Below are 14,288 nucleotides of genomic sequence, written 5' to 3' on the forward strand. Positions count from 1 at the left end.
TTCTCTTATTCCTTTGTTTTCTTAGGAGTTGTTAATTTTCTTGAGGTATGTTGGAAGCAATGTAGTTATTTTAGATTATTTGTTTTTCTTTCTCCTCTGTTTGGACAGGGTTTATTAATTTTCTTGGGGTATGGTAGGAACATATTGGAAGCAAAGTAGTTATTTTAGGTTATTTGTTTTCCTTAATCCATTGCTTTGCTTGAAATGTTGTGGGGTTTTTTTGGTTGTTGTTTGCCTGTTTGTTTTTAATTTTTTGATAAACAAAGCTAAAAAATTGAAAAAAAATCAGTAGAAAAATGGGAGTAAAAACTAAATGACAAATAGGGTGGGATGGGGGGATGGTTTGGGTATTCTCTTTTCACTTCTATTTTTTATTCTTATTCTGATTCTTTCTGATGTAAGGAAAATGTTCAGAAATAGATTGTGGTGATGAACGTATAACTATATGATCATACTGTGAACATTTGATTGTATACCATGGATGACTGTATGGTTTGTGAATATATTTCAATAAAACTGAATTAAAAAAAAAAGGGACACAGTTGAGACATAAGGAAAAGGAAATACAGAATGTAAGCTTTGTATCATTGTTGAATCTATTGTACTTCTTAGCTGCGCTTAATGGGATTGCATGAAATAATGTTCTTGTTCATGGGAAGTGTATATGTGAATTATAGTGAATGCTCAAGGATGTGTGCAGCTAACTCTCATATGTTCAGAAGACAGAGCAATAGATGATGGATGATAGATAGGGAGGAAGGGAGGGGGGGAAAGAAATAGCGATGTGACAGCATGTTAAAGTTGGTGGATTGAGCTATGGGGGGAGGGGGGTCAGGGTATGATGGAATTCTGTGTAGGGGGCTAGTATTGTTTTTGCAACTGTTCATATAACTTTGAATTTATTTCAAAATTAAAAAAACAAACAAACAAAAAAAACCATATGAAGAAATAAAGATCTTCAGAAAAGGTAACTACACAGGTAAACATCAAAGCCAGTATTATTGTAGTTTTGGTTTGTAACTCCAATTTTTTCCTGTGTGATTTAAAAGAGAAATTCATAAAAACAATTATAACTCTGAGTTATTGGGCACACAATTTATAAAGATTTATCTTTGACAACAGCAATATAAAGGAGGGTGCAGAGCTATACTGGAACAGCTTTTTTGTATGCTACTGAAGCTAAGTTGGTACTGATTCAAAGCAGACTGTTATAAATTTATGATGTTAACTGTAATCTCCATAGTAACAATTAAGAAAATAGCTTTTAAAAATACATTAAAGGAAATGTGATAGGAATCAAAATGGTGCTCTACAAAAAATTAACTAAAAATAAAATAAAGCATTAATGAAGGATATGAAGAACAAAAAAGTATAAGACAAAAGATATAAAAATGGCAGAAGTAAGTCCTATCTTGTCAGAAATTGCTTTAAATGTAGATGTTTTAAATTCTCCAATCACAAGGCACCAACTGGCAGAAAGGAAAAAATATGATTCAACTTTATGTTGTCTGCAAGAGTCTCACTTTAGATCCAAATACAGAAACATATTGAAAATGAAAGGATAGAAAAAAGATATTCAGTGAAAATAGTAACCAAAAGAGAGCTGGGACAGCTATACGAACATCAGATGAAATAGATTTTAAGGTAACAACTGTTACAAGAGACAAAGAAGGGCACAGTATATTGATTAAAGGGTCAATTCATAAAGATATAACAATAATAAATATATACACACCTGTGTCCCCCCAAAAGATATGTTCATTTCGTAAACCTCATGTCCTGTGTATGTGATCTTATTGGAAATGGGATCTTTGAAGATGTTATTAATTAAAGTGAAGCCAAACTGGATTAGGGTAGGCATCAATCCAGTACGACCAGTGCCTTTATAAGAGAAACTTGGACACAGAGAGACAGGGGGGAAAATGTAATGGCACAGTGATGGCCGAGAATGCCAAGGATTGCCAGCAAGCCACCACCAGAAACTAGAAAAGGCATGGAGCAGATTCTTCTCTATAGACTTGGAGAAAGCATGGCCCTGCTGACACATTGATTTAAGATTTCTGGTCTCCACAATGGCAAGACAATACATTTCTGTTGTTTTAGCCACTGAGTTTGTGGCACATGTTACAGCAGCTCCAGCAAACTAAGATATCATGTAACAACAGAGGCCAAAGCTTATGAAGCAAACAGTGACAATTGAAACTCGAAATAGACATTTCTACAGTAATAGTTGGAGACTTCAATGCTGTGGTGGTTTGAAGCTGTGTGTACCCCAGAAATCATATTCTTAAATTGAATCCATTCCTGTTGGTGTGAACTCATTGTAAGTAGAACCTTTTGATGAGGTTACTTCAGTTAAGGAGATGTGACCTACCTCAGTCTGGGTGAGCCTTAATCTTATCACTGGAGTCCTTTATAAGTGGAGTGAAATTCAGAAGAGAGAAAGCCATGGAAGCAAGAAGCTGAAATTCAATGGAACCCAGACAATAAGGAAGAGACCAGGAGACATCGCTGTGTGCCTTGTCATGTGACAAGCTAAGGACCAAAGATCACCAGGAGCCAGCCCTGGAACACCAGTCTTTGGACTTTCTTTTAGCCTCAAAACTGAAAGCTAATAAATTCCGATGGTTTAACCTGACCCATTTCATGGTATTTGCTTGAGCAGTCTAGGAAACTAAAACAAATACCTTACTTTCAATAATGGATATAATAATTGACAGAAGATCAATAAAGAAATAGAGGACAGGAACAACAGTATAAACCATCTAGACCTAACAGACATGTATGAACTCACCACCATTTTTGTCAAGTATACATGGAACATTCTCCAGGATAGATCATATGTTAGGCCACAAAACATGTCTCAGTAAATTTTTAAAGGATCGAATTCATACAAAGTATCTTCTCTGACCACAAAAAATGAAACTGGAAATCAGTAACAGAAGGAAAACTGGAAAGTTCACAAACATATGGAAATTAAACAACACACTCTAAAACAACCAATGGATCAAAGAAGAAATCACAGGAAAATTAGAAAATACTTTGAGATGAATGGAAATGAAAACACAAAAATACCAAAATCTATGAGATACAGCAACGGCAATGTTTAGAGAGAAGTTTGTAGCTATAAATGCCTAAATTAAAAAAAAAGAAGAAAGATCTCAGATAATAACATAACTTTACACCTTGAGGAAGTAGAAAAGAAGAGCAAACTAATACACACCTAGCAGAAGGAAGGAAATAAAGTTTTGAGCAGAGATAAATGAAATGGTGAACAGAAAAACAATAGAACAGACAGAATCAATTAAACCAAAAGTTGAAAAAACATTAGACTGACAAAGAAATGTACCAATTGTAAATGCATCAGTTGTAACAAATATGCCCCTCATTATTAATACCTTGCATTAGTGTGGTACATTTGTTACAATTGATGACAGAATAATATTATAATTGTACTGCTAACTATAGTCCATGATTTACATTAAGGTTTCCTGTTTGTGTTGTACAGTTCTATGGTTTTTACAGTTTTTTATTCTGGTAACATATATGAATTATACATTTTTAAATGGTTAAATATATGTTTTGTGAACTTCATCTCCTAAAAGAGAAAAGATATCCAGCTACCCACCAGTCTCCTGGTGGTCAGTTCCAACCACGCTCCACTGCTTCAATTGCTACTTGTAATTGCTGTTATTCTTCTCACATCTAGCAACTTCATTTGTTTGTGTTGTTTAACCAGCCCCTATACACATTGTGCTTATAATCCTGGTATGGAGTGATGAACAAACAGACATGACCCTTGCTTTCAGAGGCAATTTCTCTCTAGGGAGGTCTTTATCCAGAGAAGCCTGTAAAAGCTTGCTGGGTTGTAAAAAGAGTTATTTACACCCTTGCTACTCCAAGTGTGGTCCGCGGACCACAGCACCACCTAGGCCCTCTATAGAAAATGCAAAGCCCAGACTCTGAATGCGTCGGCATCTGCATTTTAACAAGATCCTAGGTGTGCATATTCCAGTCTGAGAACCACTGTTCTACACTTCAGAGCCCTCCGATGGTAGTCGCGGCTGTTTGCTCAGGCTGAAGTTGTAGAAAGGGCTGCTGAAGGGGCTGCTTTGGCCCTTGCTAGTAGGGACAGAACTGTAATAGGAGAGCCTCTGGGTGCTGCTATCGCTGGTGCTGTTACTCCCTTGCAAGGCATTAGGCGAGGCCTGAGATGAAACAGGGGCCCCAGGGTGGGGGAGGTGGGGAGGCTGGGATATGTGCTGTTGGGTGACAGCTGGGCTCCCCGGATTCCTAGGTAATGGCTGCCAGGGAGAGTTCTCTGAGTGCTCCCGCTGCTGCCGACGCTTAGGGTGCCGCAGCTGCTGAAGAAGGAAATGAGAAAGTCATGAGAGGTGAGCGTGGATCCTCCCGAAGGTGACAGCAGTGCCCTTGGTGCACTCGAGAAGCTCTGGGGAATGGGAAGCCTTTTGTAAAGAGGAGGGGCTGTCTCCGTCTGGCTTCCCATTAACTCCAGACCCTTCTGATTTTGATGTCCTTGCGGTCGCTTCCGAGCTGCTGCTGGCCTCAGGGTGGCTCTTTGGCTTCCGACGGAAGTTCCCACTGTCAAACAGTTTCTCACAGTCTGGATCCAGTAATTGCCTCTCCCTGGGTCGTGCTTGTTGCGGGACACCTTCTTGAAGCCTCGACGGCCTTGCTGTGCTGGGGAAGCTGCCAGCAAAGAACAGCCATGAGCGTGAGTCTGAGCTTGGACTCACTCTGGATGGCCATGACGATGAGTGCAGAGCTCAAGGAGGGAGGTCGCACCATCTTCTCTAGGCCTTCCCAGCAGGCCACCGACAGTGGGTCTAGCAGAGCTTGTCAGGCGAACCCCAAAAGGGAAGGTGCGGGTGGCGCAAAGGTCCTCTGCATTTAGCCAAATTTCCCAGTAGCGGAGGCAGCGGCGTGACGTGGTCCGCCGGCCAGAAGGGGGCGCCGGTGTCGCGCAGAATGCCGTCAGTCATGGCGGCCGCGGCCTCCGCTCGGTGTCCCTGGAACCTCTGATTGGAATTGGCGGCGTCCAGCAATGCGGCCTGATCTGCTACCAAGGAGGGGCCGGCCGAAGTCGCCGCCGCAGGAGAGAGGCGTGTCTGCGGCGTGGACGTGAACGTCTTGGCCGAGGTGAGGAGCGAGCCAAGCTGGAGGAGGCGAGCGGATGGTCTCGCCGCTGGGGCAAGAGCATCTCTTCGGGGGCCAACCCTGCGGCCCCGTCTCTTAAAACTGGGGCTTGCACCTTTCTGTGTCTTAGACCGGAGCCTGGCGTTCAGTACGTCCCCGGCCATGCACTACCCGGCCCCTGGCATGGCTTTTTTTTTTTTTTTTTTTTTTTTTTTTTTTTTTTTTTTGAATCCAGTACATAGAACTTTATTTTTTTCTCCCATAGCAACAAAAATATCTGTTTAATAAATGTATTTCCGTATCAATTAACTTTGTTTGGGGAGCAATAAGTTGATATGATTAAAAGCATAACATGAGTGTCTTACTAACAAACACTGAGATAGGCTTTTCTGTTTGTTTTGTCAAAGAAAAAATTGCACAAGACAATGTTAAACAGGCAAGGATGACTTTATTCAGGGGGCTCCTAAAACCGGAGGAGAGAACAGAATCCAAGTCTGAAAGCAACTCTTGAAACAAAGGCCAGCAGGAGTTGGCCAGTAAGGGCTGGGGATGGGTGAGTGAAAAAGCACTGGAGGATGGAAGGGGGCTGATAACTAGGATGGGTGAGCGATTTACTCAAGTTGCGATTAGGACCACTTGGTTCAGAATTTTTCTTTTGCAGCGATTAGGCCATCTGGACTCTATAAAGGTGGAGAGAAAGAGGAAGATAAGGAACTACCTAGTTAGGAGCCTCTCAGGCGTTTGGGTAGCTTAAGGGCTGGTTGAAAGGGAGGTCAGGGGACTGGAGTCTGGAAGATGCCTGTCTAAAGTTTATTCAAGCTAAAGGGAAGTTGAGGCCCATTTGGTCAGTTTGTTTTTGCTGCTTCAATAGTATGTTGACCCACACATCTCAGTCCATGCAGCTCATATGTTGCATAGAATCTGAAGGTAGGAAGGATGAGTAATGCAAAAAGATGGGAGAAAGGAGGCAATCAGAGTAGAAATGAATATGCATTTAACACAGTGCTTTGGGTTATTCACTTGTATCTTCATGTGGGTGTCTGTAGATCAGCACAGAATTCAGTTCAAGATTTAGTACCTGGAGCCTCTGGCACTCTCAAACAAGTTGAAGATCCAAAAGATTTCTGAGATCATCTCGTAGGCTCCCATAGGAAATTGCTTTCATCCTCCCTTTTTAAGCATACATATTATTAAAATAACAGATGATCTTGACCTGTTTCCTTAACCTCTTTGGGCCTTTTCTCATGTGTAAAATAAAATGGTTAAAGCAGATTTTCTGGCTAGATAGACCAAAATAATTTACATCAGGAGGATTATTTCCCAAATATCTGATTGTTTTTCAACTTAGAAGATATGGAGATGAGGAAAGTAAATTAAGTGAATGAGGGGAGAGTAATATTAAAATACCATTTTAATGAATGATAATAAAAAACAAAGAGTTTTAGCCTCTCAAGAACATAATGGAGTTTTTATACATTAGAGGTAAGAAGGCTTTTCAGGAGCTTGAAACAGTGCATTTAGAAAATAATTTACTCCTGTGAATTTGAGTTCTTAGTTTCCAGGAAAGGTTGAAGCTGCTTCCCCAAATATAATCCTTTTGCTCCACATTTTCTCCAATATTAGTCCTTATAAATGGCTCTAAGGAATGAGTTATTTTGTCTTCTTTAATCAGTCACCATAATGTATCTTATTCAGTTTTTTGTTTTTCTATCTTAACACTAATTGAATGATGTGATCATTTATCTGCATTTCAATTGTTATTACCATCCTGCCTTCATGACTTTTAAAAGTTCAAATGTCTTACTGAAGCAGCACTTTCTGTTTGTGAAAAGGTTACCTTGCTCGTTACCTCCCACTAAACATATTTACTCTATTTTATTAAAGACAGGCTGCCTTTTTTTTTCCTAGTCAGTACCGACAATAATATGGGTTGAACAGTTTGATGGACTTGGCAGCAAAAGCATCATGGGCTCTTAGTAATACCTTTTAGTATGTATCAACTGTTGGCTACACTGACAACGTTGTATCCCACAATCTCTGTAATTCTGTGTTTCATTTACCCATGTAAATAGACTCATCAAATATAACTGGAAATTTGGGCAATACTGAATTGTCACCAGTAAAATGGTAAACCACACTTTAGCAGTATCAAAGGTCTTTAGAAGCAGGAATAAAGGTCTAGTTAATTGTTAAAAACTAATAAATGCTTCTAGTTCTAAATAAACTTTTTTTTAATCTTCATTTTATTGAGATATATTCACATACCACGCAGTCATACGAAACAAATCGTACATTCGATTGTTCACAGTACCGTTACATAGTTGTACATTCATCACCTAAATCAATCCCTGACACCTTCATTAGCACACACACAAAAATAACAAGAATAATAATTAAAGTGAAAAAGAGCAATTGAAGTAAAAAAGAACACTGGGTACCTTTGTCTGTTTGTTTGTTTGTTTGTTTCCTTCCCCTATTTTTCTACTCATCCAACCATAAACTAGACAAAGTGGAGTGTGGTCCTTATGGCTTTCCCGATCCCATTGTCACCCCTCATAAGCTACATTTTTATACAATTGTCTTCGAGATTCGTGGGTTCCGGGTTGTAGTTTGATAGTTTCAGGTATGCACCACCAGCTACCTCAATTCTTTAGAACCTAAAAAGGGTTGTCTAAAGTGTGCGTAAGAGTGCCCACCAGAGTGACCTCTCGGCTTCTTTTGGAATCTCTCTGCCACTGAAGCTTATTTCATTTCCTTTCACTTCCCCCATTTGGTCAAGAAGATGTTCTCCGTCCCACGATGCCAGGTCTACATTCCTCTCCAGGAGTCATATTCCACGTTGCCAGGGAGATTCACTCCCCTGGGTGTCTGATCCCATGTAGGGGGGAGGGCGGTGATTTCACCTTTCAAGTTGGCTTAGCTAGAGAGAGAGGGCCACATCTGAGCAACAAAGAGGCATTCGGGAGGAGGCTCTTAGGCACAATTATAGGGAGGCCTAGCCTCTCCTTTGCAGCAACTATCTTCCCAAGGGTAAAACCTGTGGTAGAGGGCTCAACCCATCAAACCACCAGTCCCCTATGTCTGTGGTCGTGTTAGCAACCGTCGAGGTGGGGTAGGCCAATACCCCTGCATTCTCCACAGGCTCCTCAAGGGGGCACTACATATTTTTTTCCTTGTTTTTCTTTTTTTTTTTTCAACTTTCCTTTCTTTTTTAAATCAGCTGTATGAAAAAAAAATTTTTTTTAAATACAATAAAAGAACATTTCAAAGAGACCATAACAAGGGAGTAAGAAAAAGACAACTCTAAATAAACTCTTAAGGTTCCTGGTCCCCAAAACAAAATAAGGGGGAAACAAAATTTTATGTTTTATTTTCCAGAGATGATGAACATTTGTTAATCCAGCTTTGGTACCAAAGTTTGAACCAAGGCTACCGCCTGAGCCAGCCTCATAATCCTATACAGATCTTGATTTCCTTAGAGAATGAGGAAAGAGGGGCACTAGAGAGACACCTCAAAGATCTTGAGGAAGAAAACAGGTAAATTTTATTTCTAGCTTTGTCATTGGCATTCAGAAGGTATATACTTGTCCACATAGAAAAGTTCCCAGGAATCTTCACTTCAGGTAATTTTATGTCTAATTGCTTTCTAAAACAATCTCTTTAGCTCCATTTGCAGATTCCCTTTTTTGGTTATCTAAAGAAGAAAATGAACGCAATAGTATATTGAGAACTCGTAATTTACATGTGAAAAGAATCAGTGCTGATGGTAGTATTGGATTTGTTGCATGTATTTCAGACATTTTGATTTTATCTATGAGCAAAGAGTTTTAAAAAAAAGGCAGGTCATTATGATTATGTCATTTGTGTGTTTGGCCACCCATAATATGTATGTCAAAGCATTTTTAAAAGTAGGTTCATTGGCTCAGTCATATTTGGGAACAAATTATTTCATCCACCAATTATTCCATTGTCAAATGCAGGAATCATTACTTATGCTCATCATTATAGCAGATTATTGCGAATTCCAGTAATGCAAAAGATGTTCATGTAAAAATAGCAGAAATTGTAGAAGAGGTAAAAGGCTAAAGAAAATTCACAATTACTGCAGATGACAAAGATGTAAAAATCTGTGGTATTGTGTGGTGTCAAGATAATGTCAGGATAATGAAAACCATTAAGCTTTTACTTTTGTATTACATTTATTATATCACATATCCCTTGGTTAAGAAATCTTTTGCTCATTATCATTTCTAACTCACAGTGTACCTTCTTCAGATAAATGCTACCAGGCAAGTCTTTCAAGAAGCAGTTGCTCAAAACTGTGGGACTTGAGGACTTTCATCTCTTCAGTTTAACCTGAGGCACCAAGACTTTATGTAGGCAGCACAGAATGTCTGAAACACAGCCCTCAGGGAGTATGTCACTCAAGATGAAAAAGCAAACTGCCATTCATCCATTGCTTTCTGCTGCCACTGCCCATCTTCTAGCTCTTGATACCTCTCACCTAGACTGTCTCCATAGATCCTTACCTGGTCAGCTTCCCTTTAGTCTCTTTCCCATCCCTCCAATAAATCCTACACACTGACTCTAGTTGTACATCTTTCCACAACCAAAAACCATCATGCCTTTCTTCCTTCATTGGATTTCTGCATATAGATTAAATCCAGCTTTTCAGTGGGCGTTCAAAACCTCCCATAATTTTCTCTTGACCTGCTTTTTCAATTTCATCTGCTTCTGCACTCCCTGTGTTCTGGGCAATCTGTTGTAGCTAATATTTCTGAATATATCCTGCTCTTATCCACTTTCTGGGTCAGGCTCAAGGTTGCTTCTCAGTATAGCTGCTAACCCCCATCTCTCCACTGCCATCCCTGCCAAAGGAGTCCTACCCATCCCATGACCTTGCTTAAAATACTTTGCCCCCACAGAACCCTCCTAGATCCCTGCAGTTGGAAGTAATCTTTCTTTTCCCAATATTCCCAGAACAGTTGATCTTTTCAGAGAACTCCTTGCAAGTTGGCCTTTTTATAAGCTATTACCAGTGCCCTTCCCCTTACTGGATGGTGAGGACCTTTGGGACAAGGACTATGTCTTAATCATCTTCATGCCCCCGATAGTACCTAGCACAGTGTGGACATTTAGTAGATAGTTAGGAAATGTTTGGTGAAAACCTATGGTTAGAATACACAAGGATAACACCTGAATACCATACAAGAGGTAATATTGAACATTTTGTTGCTTTTAATGGTAGCTTTATCTCTGGCCTTATTTATAAGACTGTTTGGAAATGAACACCATAGGAGGTAAACCATTTCTTTCCACTTTATTGAAGAACATCGTAAGCATCCACATATGCTAAATGCTTTTGACAGGGGTCAAAGTAAGAAAAAGTTGGGATTGGTATTATAAATAGAATTTTACTTCTCCCAGGAGTAAAGATGATTGGTAGCACTGTATATGATTATTGAAAATCAGCTTTCCTACAAAGTGTAATACAATTTTAGCTCATTTTTTAGGAGTTCTGCCTTATTTGTTGTTAGCATGCACTCCTGCCTTGCAGTGGCAAACATGACAGAGAAAAAGTTGGAAAAGAGGACTGAAAACTATCATTTACATATCATTTTCTCATCATTACAGCACTCTAATATGTTTTCAGGAATTTGATATTTTTGTAACTTTTTAATAGAGAAGTTGTAGGTTTAGAGAAAAATTATGCAGTGTCACAGGTTTGTCTCTTTACACCTCAAAACCTGTGATCTCTGTTAGACAAGGACTGAGCCTAATCAGGTTGTGATTCAGTCGGTTTGGGCTTCCTTCAAGCAATATCCCACTCAGTTAAAAGTATAGGAACAGACAGTAGTTTAAAAGTAAAGAGCACGCAAAACAAGAATTCACCTTTAACACATTTTTACTAAAGGAGCACTTAAGGTAAAAGGAACAAGTTTACAATGTAAAAATTAATTAATACGATACCAAGCCTGGGAGCCCCCACTCCTCCAGAAGCAGCTGGACATTAGATTAGAGAGCTCCCCCTTGTCTCAGTTACAGAGAATTTATAGCATCTTAATTCATATTCAATTAAATAATATTCTATTTTTACAATTAAACCATGAGTGTAAATGATGCGTTGTGAACAGAAGTGGTTTAAGATCAAAGAATGGTATCCACAGCATTGTCTAAGACTTAGCCTTGAATGCCTGTAACAGTCTACTAAAAATATTTTTACTAATTAAGCTATGACTGCTGTAAGAGCAATATAACATACTTTTACTTGTATAAAAATTAGAAAAGAAATTACTATTACTTGTCTCTAACAATATAGTTTTTTTAAATTTTATTCTATTGATTAGTTTAGCTAGTTTAGCCATTACATCATATTGATAAACATTCATTTGATTAGGACTGTATTCAACCTTGCTACATAGTTTACAACTTCTCTATGATTAAAGTAACAGCTGCAGCCCATCCTGTTTTCATAGAGGACCAGGTGATTACATGTTATCTATGTCTGAGAAGGTTTAGAGGGCCTTTTTGCTTTGTTGAAAATATTCAGATAAAAGTAAGCCAGGAGAGGCGGGGCAAGATGGCAGACTGGTGAGCTGTATGTTTTAGTTACTCCTCCAGGAAAGTAGGTAAAAAGCCAGGAACTGCGTGGACTGGACACCACAGAGCAATCTGTCTTTGGGCATACTTCATACAACACTCATGAAAACGTGGAACTGCTGAGATCAGCGAAATCTGTAAGTTTTTGTGGCCAGGGGACCCGCGCCCCTCCCTGCCAGGCTCAGTCCCGGGGGAGGAGGGGCTGTCAGCTCCAGGAAGGAGAAGGGAGAATTGCAGTGGCTGCTCTTATCGGAAACTCATTCTACTGATTCAAACTCCAACCATAGATAGACTGAGACCAGACACCAGAGACTCTGAGAGCAGCCAGCCCAGCAGAGAGGAGACAGGCATAGAAAAAAAACAACACGAAAAACTCCAAAATAAAAGCAGAGGATTTTTGGAGTTCTGGTGAACACAGAAAGGGGAAGGGCGGAGATCAGGCCTTGAGGCGCATATGCAAATCCCGAAGCAAGGCTGATCTCTCTGCCCTGTGCACATTTCCTTAATGGCCCTGGTTGCTTTGTCTATTAGCATTTCAATAACCCATTAGATCTCTGAGGAGGGCCATTTTTTCTTTTTTTTTTAAATCCTTTTTGCTTTTTCTAAAACAATTACTCTAAGAAGCTCAATACAGAAAGCTTCAAAGAATTGAAATTTGGGCACGTCAAGTCAAGAGCAGAACTAAGAGAGCTCTGAGACAAAAGGCAATAATCCAGTGGCTGAGAAAATTCACTAAACAACACAACTTCCCAAGAAAAGGGGGGTGTCCGCTCACAGCCACCATCCTGGTGAACAGGAAACACTCCTGCCCATCGCCAGCCCCATAGCCCAGAGCTGCCCCAGACAACCCAGTGTGACGGAAGTGCTTCAAATAACAGGCACACACCACAAAACTGGGCGTGGACATTAGCCTTCCCTGCAACCTCAGCTGAATGTCCCAGAGCTGGGAAGGGGGAGCAGTGTGAATTAACAGAGCCCCATTCAGCCATCATTTGAGCAGACTGGAAGCCACCCAACACAGCCCAGCAGCCCAGAACTGCCCTGGGGGGACGGCACTCACCTGTGACATAGCACAGTCATCCCTCAACAGAGGACCCGGGGTGCACAGCCTGGAAGAGGGGCCCACTTGCAAGTCTCAGGAGCCATACGCCAATACCAAAGACTTGTGGGTCAGTGGCAGAGACAAACTGTGGCAGGACTGAACTGAAGGATTAGACGATTGCAGTAGCTTTAAAACTCTAGGATCATCAGGGAGATTTGATTGTTAGGGCCACCCCCCCTCCCCGACTGCCCAGAAACACGCCCCACATACAGGGCAGGCAACACCAACTACACACGCAAGCTTGGGACACCAATTGGGCCCCACAAGACTCACTCCCCCACTCACCAAAAAGGCTAAGCAGGGGAGATCTGGCTTGTGGAGAACAGGTGGCTCGTGGACGCCACCTGCTGGTTAGTTAGAGAAAGTGTACTCCACGAAGCTGTAGATCTGATAAATTAGAGATAAGGACTTCAACTGGTCTACAAACCCTAAAAGAACCCTATCAAGGTCAGCAAATGCCACGAGGCCAAAAACAACAGAAAATTATAAAGCATATGAAAAAACCAGATGATATGGGTAACCCAAGCCCAAGCACCCAAATCAAAAGACCAGAAGAGACACACCTAGAGCAGCTACTCAAAGAACTAAAGATGAACAATGAGACCCTAGTACCGGATATGAAGGAAATCAAGAAGACCCTAGAAGAGCATAAAGAAGACATTGCAAGACTAAATAAAAAAATGGATGATCTTATGGAAATTAAAGAAACTGTTGACCAAATTAAAAAGATTCTGGACACTCATAGTACAAGTGAATCTCCCTGGCTACGTGGAATATGACTCCCGGAGAGGAATGTAGACCCGGCATCGTGGGATGGAGAACATCTTCTTGACCAAAAGGGGGATGTGAAAGGAAATGAAATAAGCTTCAGTGGCAGAGAGATTCCAAAACGAGCCGAGAGATCACTCTGGTGGGCACTCTTACGCACACTTTAGACAACCTTTTTTAGGTTCTAAAGAATTGGGGTAGCTGGTGGTGGATACCTGAAACTATTAAACTACAACCCAGAACCCATGAATCTCGAAGACAGTTGTATAAAAATGTAGCTTATGAGGGGTGACAGTGGGATTGGGAATGCCATAAGGACCAAACTCCACTTTGTCTAGTTTATGGATCGATGTGTAGAAAAGTAGGGGAAGCAAACAAACAGAAAAAGGTACCTAGTGTTCTTTTTTACTTCAATTGCTCTTTTTCACTCTAATTATTATTCTTGTTATTTTTGTGTGTGTGCTAATGAAGGTGTCAGGGATTGATTTAGGTGATGAATGTACAACTATGTAATGGTACTGTAAACAATCGAAAGTACAATTTGTTTTGTATGACTGCGTGGTATGTGAATATATCTCAATAAAATGATGATTAAAAAAAAAAAAAAAAGATTCTGGACACTCATAGTACAAGACTAGAGGAAGTTGAACAACGAATCAGT

General features: G+C 40.3%; 1 pseudogene; it reads right to left on the reverse strand.

Annotated features, from left to right (window-relative positions):
• Window positions 1-3,654: 3,654 nt before the first annotated feature.
• Window positions 3,655-4,860, reverse strand: LOC119525970 (annotated as a pseudogene).
• Between the last annotated feature and the right edge of the window lie 9,428 nt (window positions 4,861-14,288).

Source organism: Choloepus didactylus, assembly GCF_015220235.1.
Source record: "Choloepus didactylus isolate mChoDid1 chromosome Y unlocalized genomic scaffold, mChoDid1.pri SUPER_Y_unloc5, whole genome shotgun sequence".
Classification (NCBI taxonomy): Eukaryota; Metazoa; Chordata; class Mammalia; order Pilosa; family Megalonychidae; genus Choloepus; species Choloepus didactylus.